Source organism: Bison bison, unplaced genomic scaffold, assembly GCF_000754665.1.
Source record: "Bison bison bison isolate TAMUID 2011002044 unplaced genomic scaffold, Bison_UMD1.0 scf7180017863957, whole genome shotgun sequence".
Lineage (NCBI taxonomy): Eukaryota > Metazoa > Chordata > Mammalia > Artiodactyla > Bovidae > Bison > Bison bison.
The window spans coordinates 2,475,336-2,496,671 of record NW_011494529.1 but is presented as its reverse complement, the minus strand read 5'-3'; the positions used below and the strand labels follow the sequence as shown (position 1 = coordinate 2,496,671).

Genomic DNA, 21,336 nt, shown 5'->3' with positions numbered 1-21,336 from the left:
TGACTGAAAGCTTCATACGTTTCAAGAGCTTTTCAGTACTTTAACCAACTCTGTAGTAGAGGCTTTCCCCCTTGTCAAAATGCCCAGAGAGGAAGCATCTTACTGCCTTTCAGTGTATGGGGAGTAATGAAAGGGGGAATTCAGTCCCGTTCAGTTCAGTCGCTCAGTCGTGTCTGACTCTTTGCGACCCCATGAACCAGAGCATGCCAGGCCTCCCTGTCCATCACCAACTCCTGGAGTCCACCCAAACCCATGTCCATCGAGTCGGTGATGCCATCCAACCATCTTATCCTCTGTTGTCCCCTTCTCCTCCTGCCCCCAATCCCTCCCAGCATCAGGGTCTTTTCCAATGGGTCAGCTCTCCGCATGAGGTGGCCAAAGTATTGGAGTTTCAGCTTCAACATCATTCCTTCCAAAGAAATCCCAGGACTCATCTCCTTTAGAATGGACTGGTTGGATCTCCTTGCAGTCCAAGGGACTCTCAAGAGTCTTCTCCAACACCACCCTTCAAAAGCATCAATTCTTTGGCACTCAGCTTTCTTCACAGTCCAACTCTCACATCCATACATGACCACTGGAAAAACCACAGCCTTGACTAGACAGACCTTTGTTGGCAAAGTAATGTCTGTGCTTTTCAATATGCTATCTAGGTTGGTCATAACTTTCCTTCCAAGGAGTAAGCGTCTTTTAATTTCATTGCTACAGTCACCATCTGCAGTGATTTTGGAGCCCAGAAAAATAAAGTCTGACACTGTTTCCACTGTTTCTCCATTTCCCATGAAGTGATGGGACCAGATGCCATGATATTAGTTTTCTGAATGTTGAGCTTTAAGCCAACTTTTTCACTCTCCTCTTTCACTTTCTTCAAGAGGCTCTTTAGTTCTTCTTCACTTTCTGCCATAAGGGTGGTGTCATCTGCATATCTGAGGTTATTGATATCTCTCCCGGCAATCTTGATTCCAGCTTGTGCTTCCTCCAGCCCAGTGTTTCTCATGATGTACTCTGCATATAAGTTAAATAAGCAGGATGACAATATACAGCCTTGACAGACTCCTTTTCCTATTTGGAATGAGTCTGTTGTTCCATGTCCAGTTCTAACTGTTGCTTCCTGACCTGCATACAGGTTTCTCAAGAGTTAGGTCAAGTGGTCTGGTATTCCCATCTCTTGAAGAATTTTCCACAGTTTATTGTGATCCACACAGTCAAAGGCTTTGGCATAGTCAATAATGCAGAAATAGATGTTTTTCTGGAACTCTCTTGCTTTTTTGATGATTCAGTGGATGTTGGCAATTTGATCTCTGGTTCCTCTGCCTTTTCTAAAAACCAGCTTGAACATAGGGATGCTAAATATCTTATCATGCTCTGGATAGTTCCGTCTAATGAAGAACTAACTTTCCTAAAATGCCAGTAATGTCCCTATTAAGAAAGGGCTTACCAGACTGTTTGGTCATCCTTTTGGAAGTGCCTTTGAAATATTAGGTGCCTAATATAGCATCAACTATATATAGCATCAACTGGGCTTCCCTGGTGGCTCAGCAGTAAAGAGTCTGCCTGCCAGTACAGGAGATGCAGGTTCAATCCCTGGGTCATGAAGATTTCTTAGAGAAGGAAATTGCAACCCGATCCAGTATTCTTGCCTGGGAAATCCCATGGACATAGCGTCAGCTGAATATTAGGGAATGGTGCCCACTACATTGGTCTCCCATGTCAACAGGTACTATGCTGGGGTCTATGCATTATTTCGTTTAGTCCTCACTCCAGCAATGGAAGGGCTTCCCTGTTGGTTCAGGGGTAAAGAACCCGCTGGCAGTGGAGATGTGGCAGGAGCTGCGGGTTCGATTGCTGGGTCAGGAAGATCCCCTGGAAAAGGAAATGGCAACCCACTCAAGTATTCTTGCCTGGAAACTCCCATGGACAGCCCATGGGGTTGCAAAAGAATTGGATACTAGTTAGAGACTAAACAACACCAACGAGCAATAGAATAAGAAACTGAGGCTCAAGGTGGTGCATCCACTTACCTAAGTGGAGAAGGACTGGGATCTGAGCATGTCTGCCCAGCAGCAAGACCGGCTCTGTCCTGTGCTGCCTGCGTCTCAGATGAATCTTTTCCTCCAGTGGGGAATAGAGGTTGCCCACTTCTGTCTACAAGTTGACTGCCGTCAAGGCATGGAGAGCCATATGTTACCCATTCTTGGCAGTAACACCTGCATTCTTTATAACTGGCAGCCCAATAAATATCTGATAATGATAATCCTGGCTGTATAGACTTGTGGGCACACAGTTGCAGGACACCTGTGGGTACACAATTGGCCTGTGCTTTGACTATTAGGAAACAGAGTTCACTGAGATGAACCATGGCCAAGCAAGAAATTTATAATCTCCCTCATCTTTTGTCTGTATCAGACCTCTGTAAATGCAGTGTTCCTGTTCCTTCATAGGCTCTCAGGTGAAAATATAGGTATCACCATTGCTCCAGGGTTGTTCTTTATTAAAACTCTTTATTGTCTAACTTGAGTTTTATTACCTGAAATTTTGATTCTTAGTGGCATTCTGTAATTCACTGCTGGTCCCCCTCCCCAACATTTTGACTTGAAAAAATTTTCAAATTGGAATTTCTTTACAATAAAGTTTATTCAAAATCTCAATTGATAGAAGGGGGAAAAAAAAAAAAAAACTTGTAACTTTTCAAATAGTTCTCTCCCCCACGTGACAGCTAGGGCTTCCCAGGTGGTGCTAGTCATAAAGAACCGCCTGCCAATGCAGTAGACTTAAGAGACGTAGCCTTGATCCCTGGGTCAGGAACATCCCCTGGAGAAGAAAATGGTAATCCAGTATTCTTGCCTGGAGGATCACATGAACAGAGGAGCCTGGTGGGCTCCAGTTCATAGGGTTGCAAAAAGTCAGACACAACTGATGTGACTTCACACAAACATGTGACAGCTAACTCATAACTTTCACTGTGAAGCTGGTGTGGCTTTAAATTTTCACGTATGCACAAAAATACAGTAAATTAAGTAGTAGTCAAGGATGGATCAAAATCATATTTATGGGGAAGAGGTTGGAGGGAAGTGGTGTTAAGGGATCCAAAGTGTTTTGAGAGCTCGTGGTTTTAGTGGTACTGATATGAAAGAAATAAACTTCCCACAGGGCTGTTTGGTGAAGGACACTTCCTTTTGACTGTAAAGCTGGAGTTTCAGTTTTTGGTTAGAATCCACTGAGCCCATCATCTAGTGGGAAGAAAATCTAGTGTAGTTAGATCTGCAGGTCAGATGTGTGTATGTAGACACTGGTGACACTGATGGCTCTCACAATTATGTTGTCATCTGCCAAACCCTTTCTCGGTGCTTGGGCCTGTGGACTAGATATTGTTATCTGTGCAATTACGGAGCCATGGGTCACAGCGTGGGTTCTTTAATTAGACTGCTTGAGTGGAAATCTCAACTCTGTCAATTACTATCTGTGTGACTTCGGGCTTAGTTGTGCCTGAGTTTGCTTCATCTATAAAAATGAGGACAGAAGAGTAGCTGCCTCATAGCACTTGAAAGATTATAAGAAAATAATACATGGAAAGCGGAGATGAATAGCCGGCACGTAGTGAGCCCTCAGTAACATTAGCTAGCGTCACTCCAGGGTTACTTTTCTACCCACAAAGAATCTGTGCAAGTCTCCCCACCTCACAGTGCTCACCCTGCTGGTCTTGGGGGACAGTACAGGCCATCACTGCCCTTCCAGGAAGCTTTCTTTAGCACTCTCAGACTAGTCTAGGGCCGCCCTCTGTGCTCTCAGGGTCTGCTTCTACTACCAGGGCCTTTATCAGGTTGTGCTGTAATTGTCCTGATATTGGCCTGCTTCCCTGATTAGACTTCAGGTACCTGAAGGTTCAAGATACACACCCCAATGCCTATCAGAGTGCCTGGAACAGATAATGTTCGACAAATGTTGTCTGAATAAATTAATGGAAGTTTAATTGGCTTATTCAAGGTCACAAAGCTGGTAACTGAGAACCACGTCTTACTTATAAAAATAAGCTGTGCATCGTTGTTGTTGTTGTTTAGTTGCTAAGTCATGCCCAGCTCTTTTGCAACCCCATGGACTGTACCCCATGTAGCCATGGTTGTCTGAGGAGCCCTTACAAATAGCTGAGAAAAAAAGAGAAGCTAAAGGCAAAGAAGAAAAGGAAAGATATACCCATCTGAATGCAGAGTTCCAAAGAATAGCAAGGAGAGATAAGAAAGCCCTCATCAGTGATCAGTGCAAAGAAATAGAAGAAAACAATAGAATAGGAAAGACTAGAGATCTCATCAAGAAAATTAGAGATACCAAGGGAACATTTCATGCAAAAATGGGCACAATAAAGGAAGGACAGAAGTGGTATGCACCTAACAGAAGCAGAAGATATTAAGAAGAGGTGGCAATGATACACAGACCTATACGAAAAAGATCTTCATGACCCAGATAACCATGATGGTGTGATCATTCACTTAGAGCCAGACATCCTGGAATGTGAAGTCGAGCAGGCCTTAGGAAGCATCACTATGAACAAAGCTAGTGGAGGTGATGGAATTCCAGTTGAGCTACTTCAAACCCCAAAAGATGATGCTGTAGAAGTGCTGCACTTAATATGCCAGCAAATTTGGAAAACTCAGCAGTGGCCACAAGACAGGAAAAGGTCACTTTTCATTCCAATGCCAAAGAAAAGCAATGCCAAGGAATGCTCAAACTACCGTACAATTGCACTCATCTCACACGCTAGCAAAGTAATGCTCAAAATTCTCCAAGCCAGGCTTCGACAGTATATGAACCGTGAACTTTCAGATATTCAAGTTGGATTTAGAAAAGACAGAGGAACAAGAGATCAAATTGCCAACTTCTATTGGATCATCAAAAAAGCAAGAAAGTTCCAGAAAAACATGAACTTCTGTTTTATTGACTGTGCCAAAGTCTGACTGTGTGGATCACAATAAACTGTGGAAAATCCTTTAAGAGATGGGAATACCAGGTCATCTTACCTGCCTCCTGAGAAATCTGTATGCAGGTCAAGAAGCAACAGTTAGAAACAGGCATGGAACAACAGACGGGTTCCAAATTGGGAAAGGAGTACATCAAGGATGTATATTGTCACCCTGCTTATTTAACTTATATGGAGAAGGCAATGGCACCCCACTCCAGTACTCTTTTGCCTGGAAAATCCCATGGACGGGGGAGCGTGGCAGGCTTTAGTCCATGGGGTTGCTGAGAGTCGGACACGACTGAGCAACTTCACTTTCACTTTTCACTTTCGTGCATTGGAGAAGGAAATGGCAACCCACTTCAGTGTTCTTGCCTGGAGAATCCCAGGGACAGGGGAGCCTGGTGGGCTGCTGTCTATGGGATCGCACAGAGTCGGACACGACTGAAGCAACTTAGCAGCAGCAGCAGCAGAGCACATCATGTGAAATGCTGGGCTGGATGAAGCATAAGCTGGAATCAAGATTGCCGAGAGAAATATCAATAACCTCAGATATGCAGATGCAGAAAGCAAAGAGGAACTAAAGAGCCTCTGATGAAAGTAAAAGAGGACAGTGAAACAGCTGGCTTAAAACTCAACATTCAAAAAATGAAGATCATGGCATCTTATCCCATCACTCCATGGCAAATAGATGGGGAAATAATGGAAACAGTGACAGACTTTATTTTTTTGGGCTCCAGAATCACTGCAGATGGTGATTGCAGCCATGAAATTAAAAGACTCTTGCTCCTTGGAAGAATAGCTATGATGAACCTAGATAGCCTATTAAAAAGCAGAGGCATTACTTTGTCAACAAAGGTCTGTCTAGTCTAAGCTATGGATTTTCCAGTAGTCATGTATGGATGTGAGAGTTGGACTATAAAGAAAGCTGAGGACTGAAGAATTGATGATTTTGAAGTGTGGTGTTGGAGAAGACTCTTGAGAGCCCCTTGGACTGCAGGGAGCTCCAACCAGTCCATCCTAAAGGAAATCAGTCCTGATTATTCATTGGAAGGACTGATGCTGAAGCTGAAACTCTAATATTTTGGCCACCTGATGCGAAGAACTGACTCACTGGAAAAGACCCTGATGCTGGGAAAGATAGAAGGCAGGAGGAGAAGGGGACGACAGAGGATGAGATGGCTGGATGGCATCACTGATTTGATGGATATGAGCTTGGGTGAACTCCGGGAGTTGGTGATGGACAGGGAGGCCTGGCGTGCTGCAGTTCATGGGGTCGCAAAGAGTCGGACATGACTGAGCGACTGAACTGATTACTTAGAGAATGTTGTCCAAATTGAAAACTCCAAATTTTGGCCCTATCATCCTTGCAAACCTCTGTCTAGCAGTAATACTTGCGATCTCCTGCGCTCCCAACATACACACTTGGCTTCCTAGCCACAGGCTTATCCTTGGTCCCATTAAGTTTGATCACTTAGGCTTCCATTGTTTTCTGACAGTTGTCATTATTTATTGAGTGTGCAATGTAGAGAGGGCTGTGATGCTCTGAGGACACAGATGAAATCAAAAGGTGATGACATTTGAATTGGGTCTTGCTGGCGTGAACCCAGTCTTCTTACTACTTCTTCTTCGAAAAGTGTTTTTGCTAAACTGAGGACAGGGAGTATGTTAATATCTGATCCAAGTCTATCATCTATACTTATCTCATAGATTGACATAGATTGTTGAGGAATGAACCAAGCTGTAGAGAAAACTTTAGGTTTAGAATTAAAGGACCTTAAAAAAAAACAAAAAACAAAGAAAAACTCCATTTAACTTCTCCCTCTCTCTTTTGATAGTAGTTGGAACTTCAGAAATTGGCCTGTTGAGCTTACTGATGTAGTTGGTTTGGTGTTAGCAATAGGGACTTGGGGCATTTTAGCTCTGTGTCTCTTTTATTTCACCTACATTCTTTCTCTGAGAGCTGAAAATAGAAAAAAAAAGTTTATTTTCAAGCATTATGTGTTATTTTCGTATTTCTATAGAGTCTGTGGACTTCAGGTACAAAGGCGCTGTCAAGACAGAACAGTATTTGTGGGGTTCCTGGGAGTTTACAGTAAATGTATCTTCTCGGCAATAAGAGATCAGAGAGGCTGGGCCAACGTGTTCACGTACACATAAAGACCAATGAACCAATATTTGAAATTAAGATCTTCCAGAAAGGGCAAAATTGTGTTTTACATTTATGAACCACATATGTGAGAGCCCCCAAAACAAGACAAAACTTTGTCATTTTAAAATGCTAACTGCATTTCTACAGTTAAATTTAAAAGTTTTAACTTTTAGTTTAAAGTTAAAAACGTCCAATTCTAACTGTAATATCTGAAGTAGATACTAGGGTAAGGATGAAGGGTAGAGGGCATGACTGAGGAGGAAGTGAAATCTCAAAAGAATTGTAAGAATCATTCCCTGACTTAAAAAGAGTTTGCATTCTAACTATAGAGTCGATAAGTCAATTCAGTAGTAGGCAAAATTACCTGGTATCAAAATTACCTAATGAGATTTGTAAGATAGTGTTTATACACTAGAGAGAGTTTTTCACCGAAGGACCAAATGACACCTCCCTGCCTTAAGCAAAAGTGAAAGTCACTCACTTTGCCATCCTGTGTACTATACAGTCCATGAATTCTCCAGACCAGAACACTGGAGTGGGTAGCCTTTCCCTTCTCCAAGGGATCTTCCCAACCCAGGGATCAAACCCAGGTCTCCTGTATTGCAAGCAGATTCTTTACCAGCTGAGCCACAAGGGAAGCCTAAGAATACTGGAGTGGGTAGTCATTCCCTTCTCCAGGGGATCTTCCTGACCCAGGAATTGAACCGGGGTTTCCTGCATTGCAGGCGGGTTCTTTACCAACTGAGTTATCAGGGAAGCCTTTTCCCCTACCTTGGGGGGCAGTTAAAAATGTGTGAGGGCAGTTTTGGTTGTCACAAAGAGGGGGTGTTGTTGGCATTCACTGGTGGAGGTCAGGGACGCTAAGTGTCCTATAGCATACAGGGTAGTTTTGAACATTGGAAGGAATCTCTCTCAAAATGCTGATAGCCCTGCCAAGACACATTGCAGAAATTCTAAAAACTCAGTGCTCCAGCTTAGGTAAAGCCAGTTCTGAGCCTTACTGGTTCACTCTGCAAGTCATGCAAATTTTTTGTTCCCTAAAATCAAGGAAATGGCCTGAATCATAAAGGGCTTCACTGATCAAAGTCAGTAGAGGGAAACATGTCCTTCATTCTTCTGCCTAAAAGGGCAAATTCTTTTAGCATTGATTTAAAGCTATAAGGAGTCAAGACTCGTGGTGAAGTAAGGAGCTCAAGTGTGGAGGCCCTGGATTGAGAATAGTTCATTTCAAAAAGGTATTTCTTCATTCAGTGTTAATATTCCTCTTTTTTTTTGTAGACATTTTTATAGTATCCTAAGTATTTTAACATCTTAAAAAGTTTAAATACAGTGTTCATCTGAAAAATACTGAAAAACAAAATGAGATTTCTAAATACCTGTTTTCTGGAACAGGCAGCTTGCACTTCGTTACCAGTAAAATTATCAGCAAATCAAATTCTTTAAAAAAATAAAATGTAACTGGCAAAATATGTATGCTATTATTTTCGAAATACTCCTAAATATGCTTTATTGAAAAATTAGGTAAAACTTAGTTTACTGAAAAAGAAAATTGTCCAAGGGTCCTTTTCTTGGTTGAGTATCTATAGTTATCACCCCTAAAATAGGAAACCAAAATTTTTATTTCCATACCTATGATAATGCTTGACCCAGGTAGATAGTTAATGTGCATTTAAAAAATAAATCTGTATTTAAAATTATTTTAGGAATTATAACTAATTATATTTTTACAAACACTGAATAAATATATTTATTAGTAAATATAGGAATCAGATTACTGAAATATATGCTCTATTTATTTCAAACAATTTGGAGACTAAGTACTGTTTTTATTTCACTTTACAAAAACCTAAGAAATACCAGAAGATTTGTTTTTAATGGTAATTTTTGTGTTACTTGCTTTAGAAAATAATTTCATTTTTACTCAGAAATTCTTTGTAAATAAAATATCATTATTGTATATAAAACTTTTATGTAGATACTACATTAATTGTTTTCTCACATCAAAAGATCATAGTTATTTCTACCTGTTTTTTTAAATTTTTCTATTGATTTAACATCTAAAACATAATTTATTATTGTAGTAATAGCTATCATTTTTTTGAGCACATTCTATATTCTAGGTTCTTAGCCAAGTATTTTTTATATTATTATTTTAAATGGGAATGATGTTTTTTTTCTTCCTTCTTATTTTTTATATTATGAAAGTATGATAACACATTTTCAGGAGACTTAGAAGATACAGAACAAAGTTACATATATTTCCACTATATGTTACAATTATTTTTTTAAGTAGATAAATTAAAGTTCTTAATTGGAGTTTCAATATCAAACTTTCAAAAATTAATAGAATGAATAGACAGAAAAGAAGGATATAGTAGACCTGAAAAGCGCTATGAACCAATTCAACATAATTAAGATTTATACAGTTTTCACACAACATCAGGATACAAATTCTATTCAAGTTGCCGTAGACTATAAACCAGGAGACATTGGAACATATCCAGGGACATAAAACAGGGTGCACAAATTTTATGGTCCAAAGGCATTAAAATCATGTGGCGTCTATACTGTTATCATTGTGGAATTATGTTAGAATTCAATATAAAAAGATATTTGAAAAAAAGCCACGTATTTTCAAGTGCAACATGACATTTACCAAGAGAGATCTTTGACTTTCGGCTAATTATTTTAAATACATTATCTCATTATTCCTAGCAACAAACAAGAGGTAGGTACAACCATTAATGCCATGTTATGGCTACAGAAACTGAGGCTTAGGACATTTGGGGTTCTAATTTCTGCAATATTTTCCCTACTACTATATGATACATAAATAATACCTTGGAGATATAATTTTTGAAGGACAAGATAAGTGAACATGTTGCCATATTGATCTCTTTACAAGAGAAAAAACAAGTATATTGCAAGTTCACCTTAATTTATACTAAGCCCAGAATGTTTTGTTTTTCTGATCACAAATAACTGAAAACTATGAGACTGAGTATGTTTTATAATTTCTTATTTTACATTAGATATATAACTTATTTAAATGCAGCCGTAAGTCTGAAGAAGTTTGTAAATGAGGCAGAATTAGCTTCCTTTTGAGTGAACTTTCAAAGCAATGGTAATAACTCGCTAAGAAGAATGGACACTGGCAGGTTTGAATCCTTGGTTGCAAGCTGACACTTTGAGGGAATGTTCTTAGCAAAACACTCACTTCAAGGGAAATTAGGTCAGGCTTCTGGAACATTTATCATGTGTACCTGTCACCAGTAAGACCCAGTCCTTAAAGTGAACTGTGATCGCAAGAAATGATCCCTCCTGCTCGGGGTTGCAGAGGACACTCTAAACCAATAGTTCTACAAATATGTGAGCTTGGCAGAAATTCCCATAAAACTGAAGCCAACGCCCATATAGTTGCTGTGGGAATTGAATTCCTTAATACTCTGTTTATAGAATTTTGAAACGGCAAATGGATTCGGTCTGTTCCAAAAAACAATCTGTCCCATGGCTTGTTTGTAATAACATCTAGAGTTGCTACAGAAGGATGTAGGCAGACAACCCCTGTCTGCTTTGGAAGTCAGTTTCACCAGCCTCTGCTTGTCTCATACCACACAGCCAGGTTGGTTTTTGCCCAACTCAGAGTACTATTTGCATAAAGGAAAGGCCACCTTCTACTGAAACTAAGGAGTTGCTCATTTGCGACAGAAACTAGAGTACTTAGCAAAATCCAGAGCTAGAGGAGTTAACAAAATCCAGAACGGTGGAAGGTAAGATAGAATGCATGGTAAAACCAAAACAACATAAATGAGTCATAACTCGGTGTCCTTTCAGTAATAGTGTGGCATCATTTGGGTAGTTTGAGAGCAATGTCAGCAAGTATGGGGATCCCGTATAGGAACTTGAGATTGCACCTGCATCAGTGTGTGTGCTAATTTTAGCTCAGTGAACATCATTCACTGGGGTCTTATGGATTGAAATGACCTCATTCACCAAGCAGTCAAATCTCTATATATCTACTTGGTTAAGTTACCTTATCTTTGACAGGAAGTAATCACTCCTCTTTTTCATAAATTCTTGTTGAGTAAACGTACCTAAAGATGTAACCAAAAATTGCTAGTGTATCTATGAACTTGGTTGAAGAAAAAGGTGATATTATTAAATGTTCATGTAGGAATTTACCTTTTTATGCCAAGAAAATAAAAAGAATAAATGGACAAGAATAAATATTTCATTTCTGTGTTACCTTGTCATACATATAGGGAGGACCCACCATATGCTAGCCACTGTATAAGTGGCAGAATTAAAGCAATGAGCGATTACAGTTCCTGCTTTTATTGAACTCTCATTTATGTATGTGTGTGTATGACAGATCCTTAGATAAAAAATAATGATATGCTGTGTAACATGCCAAATAGAGGTTATTTTAAAATGCAAGAGACAAACTCAAGAACTTAAGTTGTATCTGTAAGAGGTAGCTTTTGAAACAAAGTTTTGTTTTTAACTAAAAATGATAAGGCTGTTATACATGAAAACCCAGGAGATTTGAGGGGCTAAAAGGGGAGAATGGGTTTGGAAGAAATCTACCAATGATTTCTTGCTGGAAGAATTAAAAAAAAAAAAAAAAAGACAAAACCTTTCATTATCACACTCTATTAAGCCAGGACCAGGAAACAATTTCTAATCAGCACTCTGATCTGGGCAGAGATTGTGCAGCCTTTTGTACCAGGCCTCAGATCTGTGTTCTCCATTCACACATGCTCACTTCCAGCTGTTGTCATTGAAATCCCACATAATCTTTCAAGGTCAAAGGGCAGTCACCCATGGCTGCTGCAGTTAAAAGGTTATGCTGATTTCTGTTGTCAAATATTGGCCCTTTTCTCTTCCAATCACTCCCATTCTACTTTTTCTAACAAGAAAAATCCAGCCTAGAATTGTATTACATGACTTTAAAGTCTTAAAAGTGTTCCCCCATTGTGCTAACACGACATGGCCTGAACAGTCTAATTCATTCTGTTATATTTCACAAAGAATTTTCTGCTACTTCTAAAATACTTTGTGTTTGTGCTAAGCCAGCAAACTTCAAAGTCTAGTGGCCTGGACGATTTGTGGCGTGCCATAGTATCTGCAGAATTGTGTACTATAGATCCTATAATTTAATGAAGGCTGTGAATTATGGCATCAGTAACTAAGTAATTTCTGGGTGAGTAGGAATTGCACAAAGCAAATGACTTTAAAAAAGATGGTTGCTGTTTGTATTCTGTGTTTCTAAACATTAACTTTATTTTATTATATAATTAGGAAATGACATCCACCTATTTGTAATTTTTTTTTTGCAGTCTTAGACAAGTCATTGTAAGAATTCTTTTAAAATGTATTGCTTCAGTTCATCAGTGATTTTCTTCTTGTGCCCTGTGAACCGAAGTCAGTGTTGAGTGTCTTAAAATTAGCACATGGCTCCTGGTCATCTTCTTTCCTTGTCATTGCGTGTGTCCTCGGGTGGTTTAGCATGCAGGCTCTATGTGAATGGTTTCACAGCCATGGGAATTAAACCTAAAAAGGAAGAACAGAATGATAGGCATTAATTTTTTTTTTCCTGTTTTACATCCATAAACCAGGGTAGCCCTCAGGTGATCTAGTTTCATGTCTGTTTCATTTAAGGTAATCAGTTTCTGATGTATTCAGAGAATGCGTTTGCTTATTTTTTCTCCAGTATGTATGAGTTTGAAAGCAGAAACTGAAGCTATTACAAATAGTTTGATCCATTTGCAGATTAACAATTGTTCCTGTCCAAGTTTAGAGAAAACTTTGGTTCAGAACATAGAAACAATAAGTTTGCTTGAAAGCCTCTTTTAATTCACAACCACGTTAATTAAGAAATACTTTTAAGTTTATGATGCATTAAAAGATAATGTTAATTTTAATATATTTATAAAATATGAATCATTATATTAATTAAATGGAAGTTACTTTTTCCTAACTTGAAGCAAAATTTTCTCGTTAAGAACCTTTTTTTTTTATGATGCTTGAAAAAAATTTTTTTAAAGCAAAGTGTTTCTCTGTTTTTGTACAAAACTAATTTGTGGTTGGGTCCACTTGAAGAATATCCATTTATGCTTATTATAGGTCTAATAAATGTATAATTCTACATGTTTAAGGGCAATGGGAAAATTAATTGGCTCACATGACAAAACAATGAAAGAGAATATTTAGCCTAAGGAAGAGAAAATTAAGGGCTGAGGACTGTCTTTAAATAAGTGAAGGGCAGCAAAATGGAAGAGAGAATAGATTTATTCTCCCTGTTCCAGAGGAAAAATGAAGCGAAGTTACAGCACGGCAAACATATTATTTTTTTAAAAGTCAAAGCTTATTATTTTATTAGTCTAAAATTCTTTATGACACAATGATGACTCCCTTACTAGGTGATCTTTAAGATCCCGTCATTTCCAGTTCATTCTAAGACATTACGCATCTAATGTTTCTAACATACAAATAAGTAAAAATATTTTTCCACCTTTTATTTACATGTTTTGATGTCTTTTAGACCTAGTCCTTTAATTAAATGCCTAATCACTTGTAACTCAAAGTCATAAACCTTTATAGTTAAGTTGAGCCATCATATTTAATTTAGTGAAATATTACTCTTCCCTTATTAACTGCAGGAATTAGTAAAAGGATATGATAAGGCCTTTGGGTTAGATTGGATAATCAAGTCTCTGGTATTATATTTGTTGGATTAAGATGCAATAAAATACATTATATAAAGAGAACTAAACAAACCTGTGTTCTACTCCTAATTCTGCCACTAAGTTTGTGACCTTGGGCAAGTCACTTAAGCTCAATGAGCTTGAGCTTCCTTTTCTGTAAAATCAGAAGATTGCCAACTACACAGGGTTACAGGAAGAATTAAAGCTAATATGTCTAAAGTATGTTATCTGTGAATTTTTCAGCTAGGTAACTTATCTTTACAATACCTGTTACCGGCTTGATCCATTTGCCTAATCTGGATATTTTAAAGTGATTGCAAGTTAAGATTGGGAATATCCTTTAGCCTTGCCTTAAAGGTGTGAATTAGCTCAAAGAGTTCAGATTCTACTTTCCCCTCAGCACTTTAGTACATAAACCAAACGGGAGAAAATAGGAAAAGGAGCAGAACAGTGTATGAATGGAAGGACACTTGCCAAAAACAAATGGTGTCCTTGTCAAATTATTTAGGAAATTGTGAGTTAAATGATATTAAGAAAGTTTGTAAGAAACTCTCAGAGGCTTTACTATGTAAATGTTCCTTGTCATTCTCTAAGGGTGGTTGTGATAGTGTTTCCTGAACTATTTTTACTATGGAAATCTTTATCTTATATGTACTTGTGTCTTTGTTTTTAATTCTTTTGTGGTGGAGCATTTGGGGGGACTATCAGGAAGGTCCTTTGGAGAAGGCATGGCAACCCTCTCCAGTATTCTTGCCTGGAGAATTCCATGGAGACGGGACTCTGCAGGCTACAATCCATAGAGTTGCAAAGAGTTAGACGTGACTGAAGCAACTTAGCACATGCGCGCGCGCGCGCACACACACACACACACACACACACACACTCTACATAACGGGGTTTGGGAAGTGCTGATATGAACCCTGACATGGAGGATGGAACATACCCGTATTTGGAGAACAACAGATGGGACATCTTGGTTGCAACACAGGTTGGCCAAAAAGTTTGTTTGGGATTTTTGTAACATCTTATGGAAAAACCTGAATGAACTTTTTGACCAATCCAATATGTGGATGATGTTGGAACTACTACCTAAAATGCTGAGAAGATATATTAGAGTCCAGATTTTGAAGAGCTTTAAATACCCAGCTAATACATCTAAACTTTATTCTCAAAGAAATCATGAAACACTGATGGTTTTATTATCAGACAAAACACAGCAACCAACCATGTGTTCTATCTCTACTGTGCTACTAGATAAACATGAAGAGAAGATGTGTATCAGGCATCACACATTTCTTTGGCTACAAGGGCCTTACAGAACATTTAAATAAATGAAATACAATAAAGAGTACTAGGGAATGTGGTATATTTGTAAGCTCATGCTCAGTTTAAAAACTTTCATGTGCAAAAAAAAAAAAATTAGTATTCTGCTAGCCAAGCAAAATGTGTTTGCAGACTGGACTGCTAATTTGTGGCACTTTTGATTCTAAAGGGAAAGACTGGCACTTATGTTGGTTAGGTTAAGTACTAGGCTACTATAATAAAGACCAAAAAAAATAAGGTGGTTAAAGTACATTAAAATCTATTTTTCTTTTTGTAACTGTTCCAGATGATAGGCTAAGTTTGCAGGGAGGTTCTACTCTACACCATCATTCAGGGTCCCAGCTTCTTCTTATTGCTTTGCCATCCCGTGGGCTCTGTCTTTGTCCACAGACCAAAAATTTTAAATTTGCATTTAATGGATCAGTAGACATATTTACACCCCCCCTTAAAAAAAATCTGTTTTCTACGATATTCCAAAAGAAAAGTATAGAAGGAACATGTGACTGGAGGTAAACTAATTTACATAGTTCTTTAGAGGGCTACTAAATAAGGGTGTCTCAAGGTGCTCATCTGAATCACCGAATCAATATTTATTGCACACCTAGAAAAGGGATTGTGACTGTGGGCAGAGTCAGATCAGAAGACAGCCTGCTCTTGCCTGGTTTGTTGTAGGGGTGCTGAAGTAGGACAGGAAAACAAATCACTGTCAGATAAAGAGAAGGAGCCTCCTACGGGAGGCAGGTCAAGCTGACGCTCTACTCAACAGGACTGACTGAGCACAGCTGATAAGTATGGACTGAACCGTGGGGGCCAGAGACGAGGAAGGAGCCACATGCCCTCCGCTTGGGTGGCTCAGAAGCCAGCTGGGAGTTCACCGAAGCAGGAATGAAAATTCCAGGGAGGAACAGAGTTGATGAGGTCAGCTTTTCTTTAGGAGCAGCAGAACATGAGTTCTGTGAGAGTGATGTCTTCAGGATTTAGTCCAAGACCTGCACGTCACAGACAGTCCCAAGTACTTGTGGAATGGAAATGGCCTGACCACAAGGGAGCTCTTTTCCTTTGAGGAACTCAAGCATGAAAAGGCCTGGCCATTGGCTTGTCTTACTAGTGATGGAACCATATTTACCGTGAGAGAATAGAGATTACAGTTGTCCCTCCATATGCATGGGCCTTGTTTCCAGGACCCCCAGGGATACAAGAATCCTCAGATGCTAAAGTTCCTTGTGTAAAATGGCATGGTTGGCCTTTGGTATCAGCGGGTTCTGCATCCCCTTATATGGAGAGCAGGCTGTACATTTGAAGGACCCGTGTATGCAGTGTGCCTCCATCCATTGGCTAGATGAAATATGATAATATAGAGCTGAGAGCCTTTGCTCTTGTTGTTTAGTTGCCAAGTCGTGTCTGACTCTTTGCAGCCCCATGAATTGTAGCCTTCCAGGCTCCTCTGTCCATGGGATTTCCCAGGCCAGAATACTGGAGTGGGTTGCCATGCCCTCCTCCAGGGGATCTTCCCAACCCAGGGATGGAACCCGCATCTCCTGCCTTGGCAGGCAGATTCTTTTACCATTGAGCCACTGCAGCTTCCTGCCTTTGTTCTTTGAACAGAACAAACATACCACCTCATGTATACACTTTCCTCCTCAAATGCATCACGTCTGTTTCATGGATGTTCCAGCTTTCTTTGAAGGCCAGCCCTCCGGACGGTTTGTTACCACTTATTTCTTCCCTGACCTCTGAACCGCTCTGCAAGGTTACCTGCTGCTGCTGCTAAGTCACTTCAGTCATGTCTGATTCTGTGCGACCCCAGAGACGGCAGCCCACGAGGCTCCCCCGTCCCTGGGATCCTCCAGGCAAGAACACTGGAGTGGGTTGCCATTTCCTTCTCCAGTGCATGAAAATGAAAAGTGAAAGTGAAGTCGCTCAGTCGTGTCGGACTCTTAGTGACCCCCTGGACTACAGCCCACCAGGCCCTCCGTCCATGGGATTTTCCAGGCAAGAGTACTGGAGTGGGGTGCCATTGCCTTCTCCGTATGTCTCTGCAAATTTAGCTTTTTTCCTTTAAGAGGTAGATAGATATTCAGTTCCTTCATAAGATGAAGGGACTGCTAATAGCATTTTCCATAATAACTGCTGATATCATCGAGGTAAAGAAAGGTGCTTTTCCTAACGACCCATAAAAGAATTTAGCTTTTTGTATTTCTGCCTCTCTAGAAAGTCTAATCCCTCCCCACTGTGAGTATGACAGACTCCACGGTATTGAAATCTGTACTCTGATTGTGAATTCATTGAACAAGACTTCAGTGACTGAACTTTTTTAGCCATTTTATCTAAAATGGAAAAGAATCTGGTCGTTATTTCAATCTCTTATACAATTGCTCCTGGACCGTAGTTCAGAATTGAAGAGAGTCAGAACAGTCTGCAGTCTGGCTTTTCACCTAAGGCATACTTAACCAAAGTATATGTTTTGCACTCATTTCTGAGAGGCCCTACTCAAAACGTAAATCCTGGGACCTTTGGGGAATGTTTACTCAGCTTCCCATCTGAAGATCTTTCAGTGCTAACATCTGAATTGAGAATTAAGTACTTAAATTTGCCTTTGTGTTGTCTTTTCTATTTTGCTCTCATCTTGCGATAAAGTAGACCACCCAGATTAGTGTTATTTCCCTGAAAGTCATTTTTGTGATTTGGTTTGTGTTAGTAAGAACAAAATATTAATCTGCTCAGGTTTGCTTAGTAATTACGTTAGCTGTGTCATTTTTTCCATCATTTCTCAGGTTTCACTTCTCGTTGTTGTCTTCTAGAGTTCATCAGTGGGTTTCCAAATAATTGGTGAAGGAACAAAACCAGTTTCATAGTCATTTAAAGTTACATGGAGTGTTTACACAGGTCTTTCCTTGGGGACTTATTATAAAGTAGTCAAGGCAACGTGACTCAATTTCATGATAGTGTGAGGGGATGCTTCCTTCAGGATTTGTGAATACTTCTTTTTTATTTTTCTGGTTTTTGTACACTGACATATATTTTATCTTCTAAATTATAGACATTCCACTAAAATAGGCTTTAGGAGGCAGGTTGCTGGAAGGGGAGGAGGATCCAGTTGTTATTTTTACAGTGACTTTCAGGATCATACAAGACGCTAGCTTAAGTGTGGGACTAGACTTTTTTTAGTTCCTTCTGTCCATTGAATAATGCTGTCCTCTATCCCGTTTTTATTTGGTCTCCCAAAACATGAAGCATAATCACAACAATAGGACAACCCAGACACTTCTCCTCAGGGAACCTGCTCTCACCTTCTTGATTGAAAGCTTTGTCTAAATGGCTTGTCTGTCCTGTCCTTGTCCTATTTAGTTTGGAGGGACTGTTTGGGTGGTTCATTTTAATAGTTTTTCAGATGCATATTGGCTTGATTTCACTGGTAGAGATGAGAGAGAATAAGAGACAGAAATAAGAAGTTCTGTCAACATTTTTATAAAAAAGGAAAGAAAGCATATTGAGCCCAATTTGAGCTGTGTTTGTTCATTCTGAACCATGTCTGAAGTGCATAAAGAGAGACCTTCCCTGTCCACTGTTTCTAAAGCTCTTCCTGTTTGTGTCCTTAATATTATTTATCCCCTTTGTTGTCATTGTTGAGTCGCTAAGTCAGGTCCAGCTCTTTGCGACCCCGGGGACTGCAGCACGCCAGGCTTCGCTGTCCTCCACTACCTCCTGGAGCGTGCTCAAACTCATTTCCATTGAGTATGTGATGCCACCCAGCCATCTCATTCTCTGTCACCCCCTTCTCCTCCTGCCCTCAATCTTTCCCAGCAGTGAGTCAGCTCTTCACATCAAGTGGCCAAAGTTTTGGAGCTTCAGCTTCAGCATCAGTCCTTCCAACGAATATTCAGGGTTGATTTCCTTTGGGATTGACTGGTTTGATCTCCTTGCTGTCCAAGGGACTCCCAGGAGTCTTCTCCAGCACCACAGTTCAAAAGAATCCATTCTTTGGCACTCATTTTCAGCTGTATCTAACCCTAGACTATAGATTTCCTGAAGGTAGGGAGTGTGTCTTAAACCCTTGGCCCAGTGTCTGACACAGGAGACACAGAGGAGGTGCTCAAGAAGTATTTGTTGAATAAATGAATGAATCATGAGATCTGCCTGTCAGAGAGACATTTCTGGCTGCAGTGTGGGAAGCAGACTAGAGGAGAAGCCAAGACTGATGATATAGACCGTAGGAGGCTGTCCCATCGTGCTGGTGATAAGTGGGAAGAGCCAGGGCCACAGTCAAGAGGGAGAGATGGAGATATGCATGGAGTAGAATCAGGGGGAGATTCGTTGCATGTGGGTGTTTGCAAGAGGCGAGAGTCAGGGATGACATAAACATAGAAAATGAGATGAACGGTGGATGGCTTGTTGAAGTAGGGAATTGACAGAGTAAGAACAGATTTTTGGAGAGAAGAAAAGGAACTCGACTTTGGACATGTTGGATCTAAGGATACCTGTAGGCTATCTGGATAGAAATATCTAATAAATATTTTGATCTATGTTTTTGGAACCCAGGAGAGAGATCTTGGCAGAAGTTAAAGATTTGAGAGTCATTGGCCTATAGATTCATTCATGCACTCATTCAACAAATATGCACTTGCTAACTGCTTTGTCCCAGGTATTAAATACAATGATGAACCAAGCAAATATTTTTCTAGTTTTCACACATATCACAGTCAAGCCTGGTAGCTGGTAGCATGGAAATAAAATAACACAGGGAATATGTAATAAGCAGAGATGAGCACAAATGCTGGAGAACACCAACATTTAAGAGGTGGACAAAAGAAAAGGAGCAGGATGATGGTTTGAGTGGATGAACACTTGGGCTTCCCCCTCCCAAGGCCTTGCGCTAATCTAAATGAAGTTTTCAAAATACATTGGTTGCTTTTTCTGGAGGCAGGATTAAAGTATGTTCACATTCACTCTGCTTAGAAATTCATGTTAAGTCGTCCTTAAAATAAGGAATTTCACAGGTTGGAACTGAAACAAGTATCAGCCCGCAAGCAAGTGACACAGACAGAGATGAGCAGGAGCTGGAGATCAACCCAGATTTTCACATTCAGCTCTGAATTTCCTTGCTATTGTTAGATGGGTCTTAAGTCAAACTTAATGCAGGTTGTGGTTGGATTTCCTTTGTTATGGGCTGTGGGGTAAATGTGATGTTCACATTGTCACAGTAGAAAGAGATATTATGCTCTTTTGCCAGGACTTTGAGTTTTACTTATTTATTTGTTTTTACTTCTCAGTTCTTTTAACCCAAGAGGCAGCAACATCTCAGGCACCTACCAAGTAAATGTCAACTAAATACCCGGGTGTGGGTTGTTTTAAGAAGTGAAATTTCTTAGTCACTTCTTCAAATGAATTTTGTCTTCTTTAAAAAAAAATGGTGGTGTATATATGTGTTTCTTTTTTTAATTGATATAAATGGCATAAACGTTATGTGAGTTTCAAGTGTAGAAGACAATGATTCAGTTTATGTATTTACTGTGAAATGACCACCACAATAAATGTAGTTAACATCCATCCCTACACATGGTGCCATTTTATTTTTAAAAAGCAAAGTATGATTATTGCATATTCTAAAAATTAGAGCCATTTCATCTAAAATATCATAGATGGTGTGTTTGATGTAAAAATTAACTGAATATTGTCTTTTAATTCTCAGTCAAAACATCTTTCTTATGCTAAAGTCCAATTTAACCAAAAGAAAAAGAATAATTTGTAGGTCCTTTTTTAATTCTCCAAAACTTGGTGATTTCTTTTTGCATGCGTTTATGTGCATGGTATTTAACAAATTTATTGGTGCATGGATAGGTAAACTTGCTTCCTTTTAGTAGTGGGCACAATCTAACTTTTATCGCTAACATAAACCATATTTATGAATTATTTGTTATACATTCAGACTAGTTCATTTTCTTACATTGTGTTTCTTAAAGGTATGTTTCTTATTTCAAAGAATAGTTATTTTAAAAAAAATCCCTTCCACCAACTACTTCTCCATGACCCTATTTTTAAAACAGGAGATTAACACTAGTCCTATAGACAGATCTCTCAACTGGATTCCACCTGTAATACTCACAATCAGAAAACTTCAGAGGCAGAGAGGGAAATGCCATGCAGAAATTATGTATTTCTTGCCGTTTATAAATATGTTCCTGAATATACCATAAAAATAAATAAGC

At 39.4% G+C, this 21,336-nt stretch overlaps 1 protein-coding gene across 6 annotated transcripts in view; it reads left to right on the top strand.

The window, feature by feature from the left end:
• The window catches only part of NFIA (nuclear factor I/A), a 406,342-nt gene that overhangs the window by 239,453 nt on the left and 145,553 nt on the right, over positions 1-21,336 (top strand). The gene's annotated exons all lie outside the window — the stretch shown is intronic.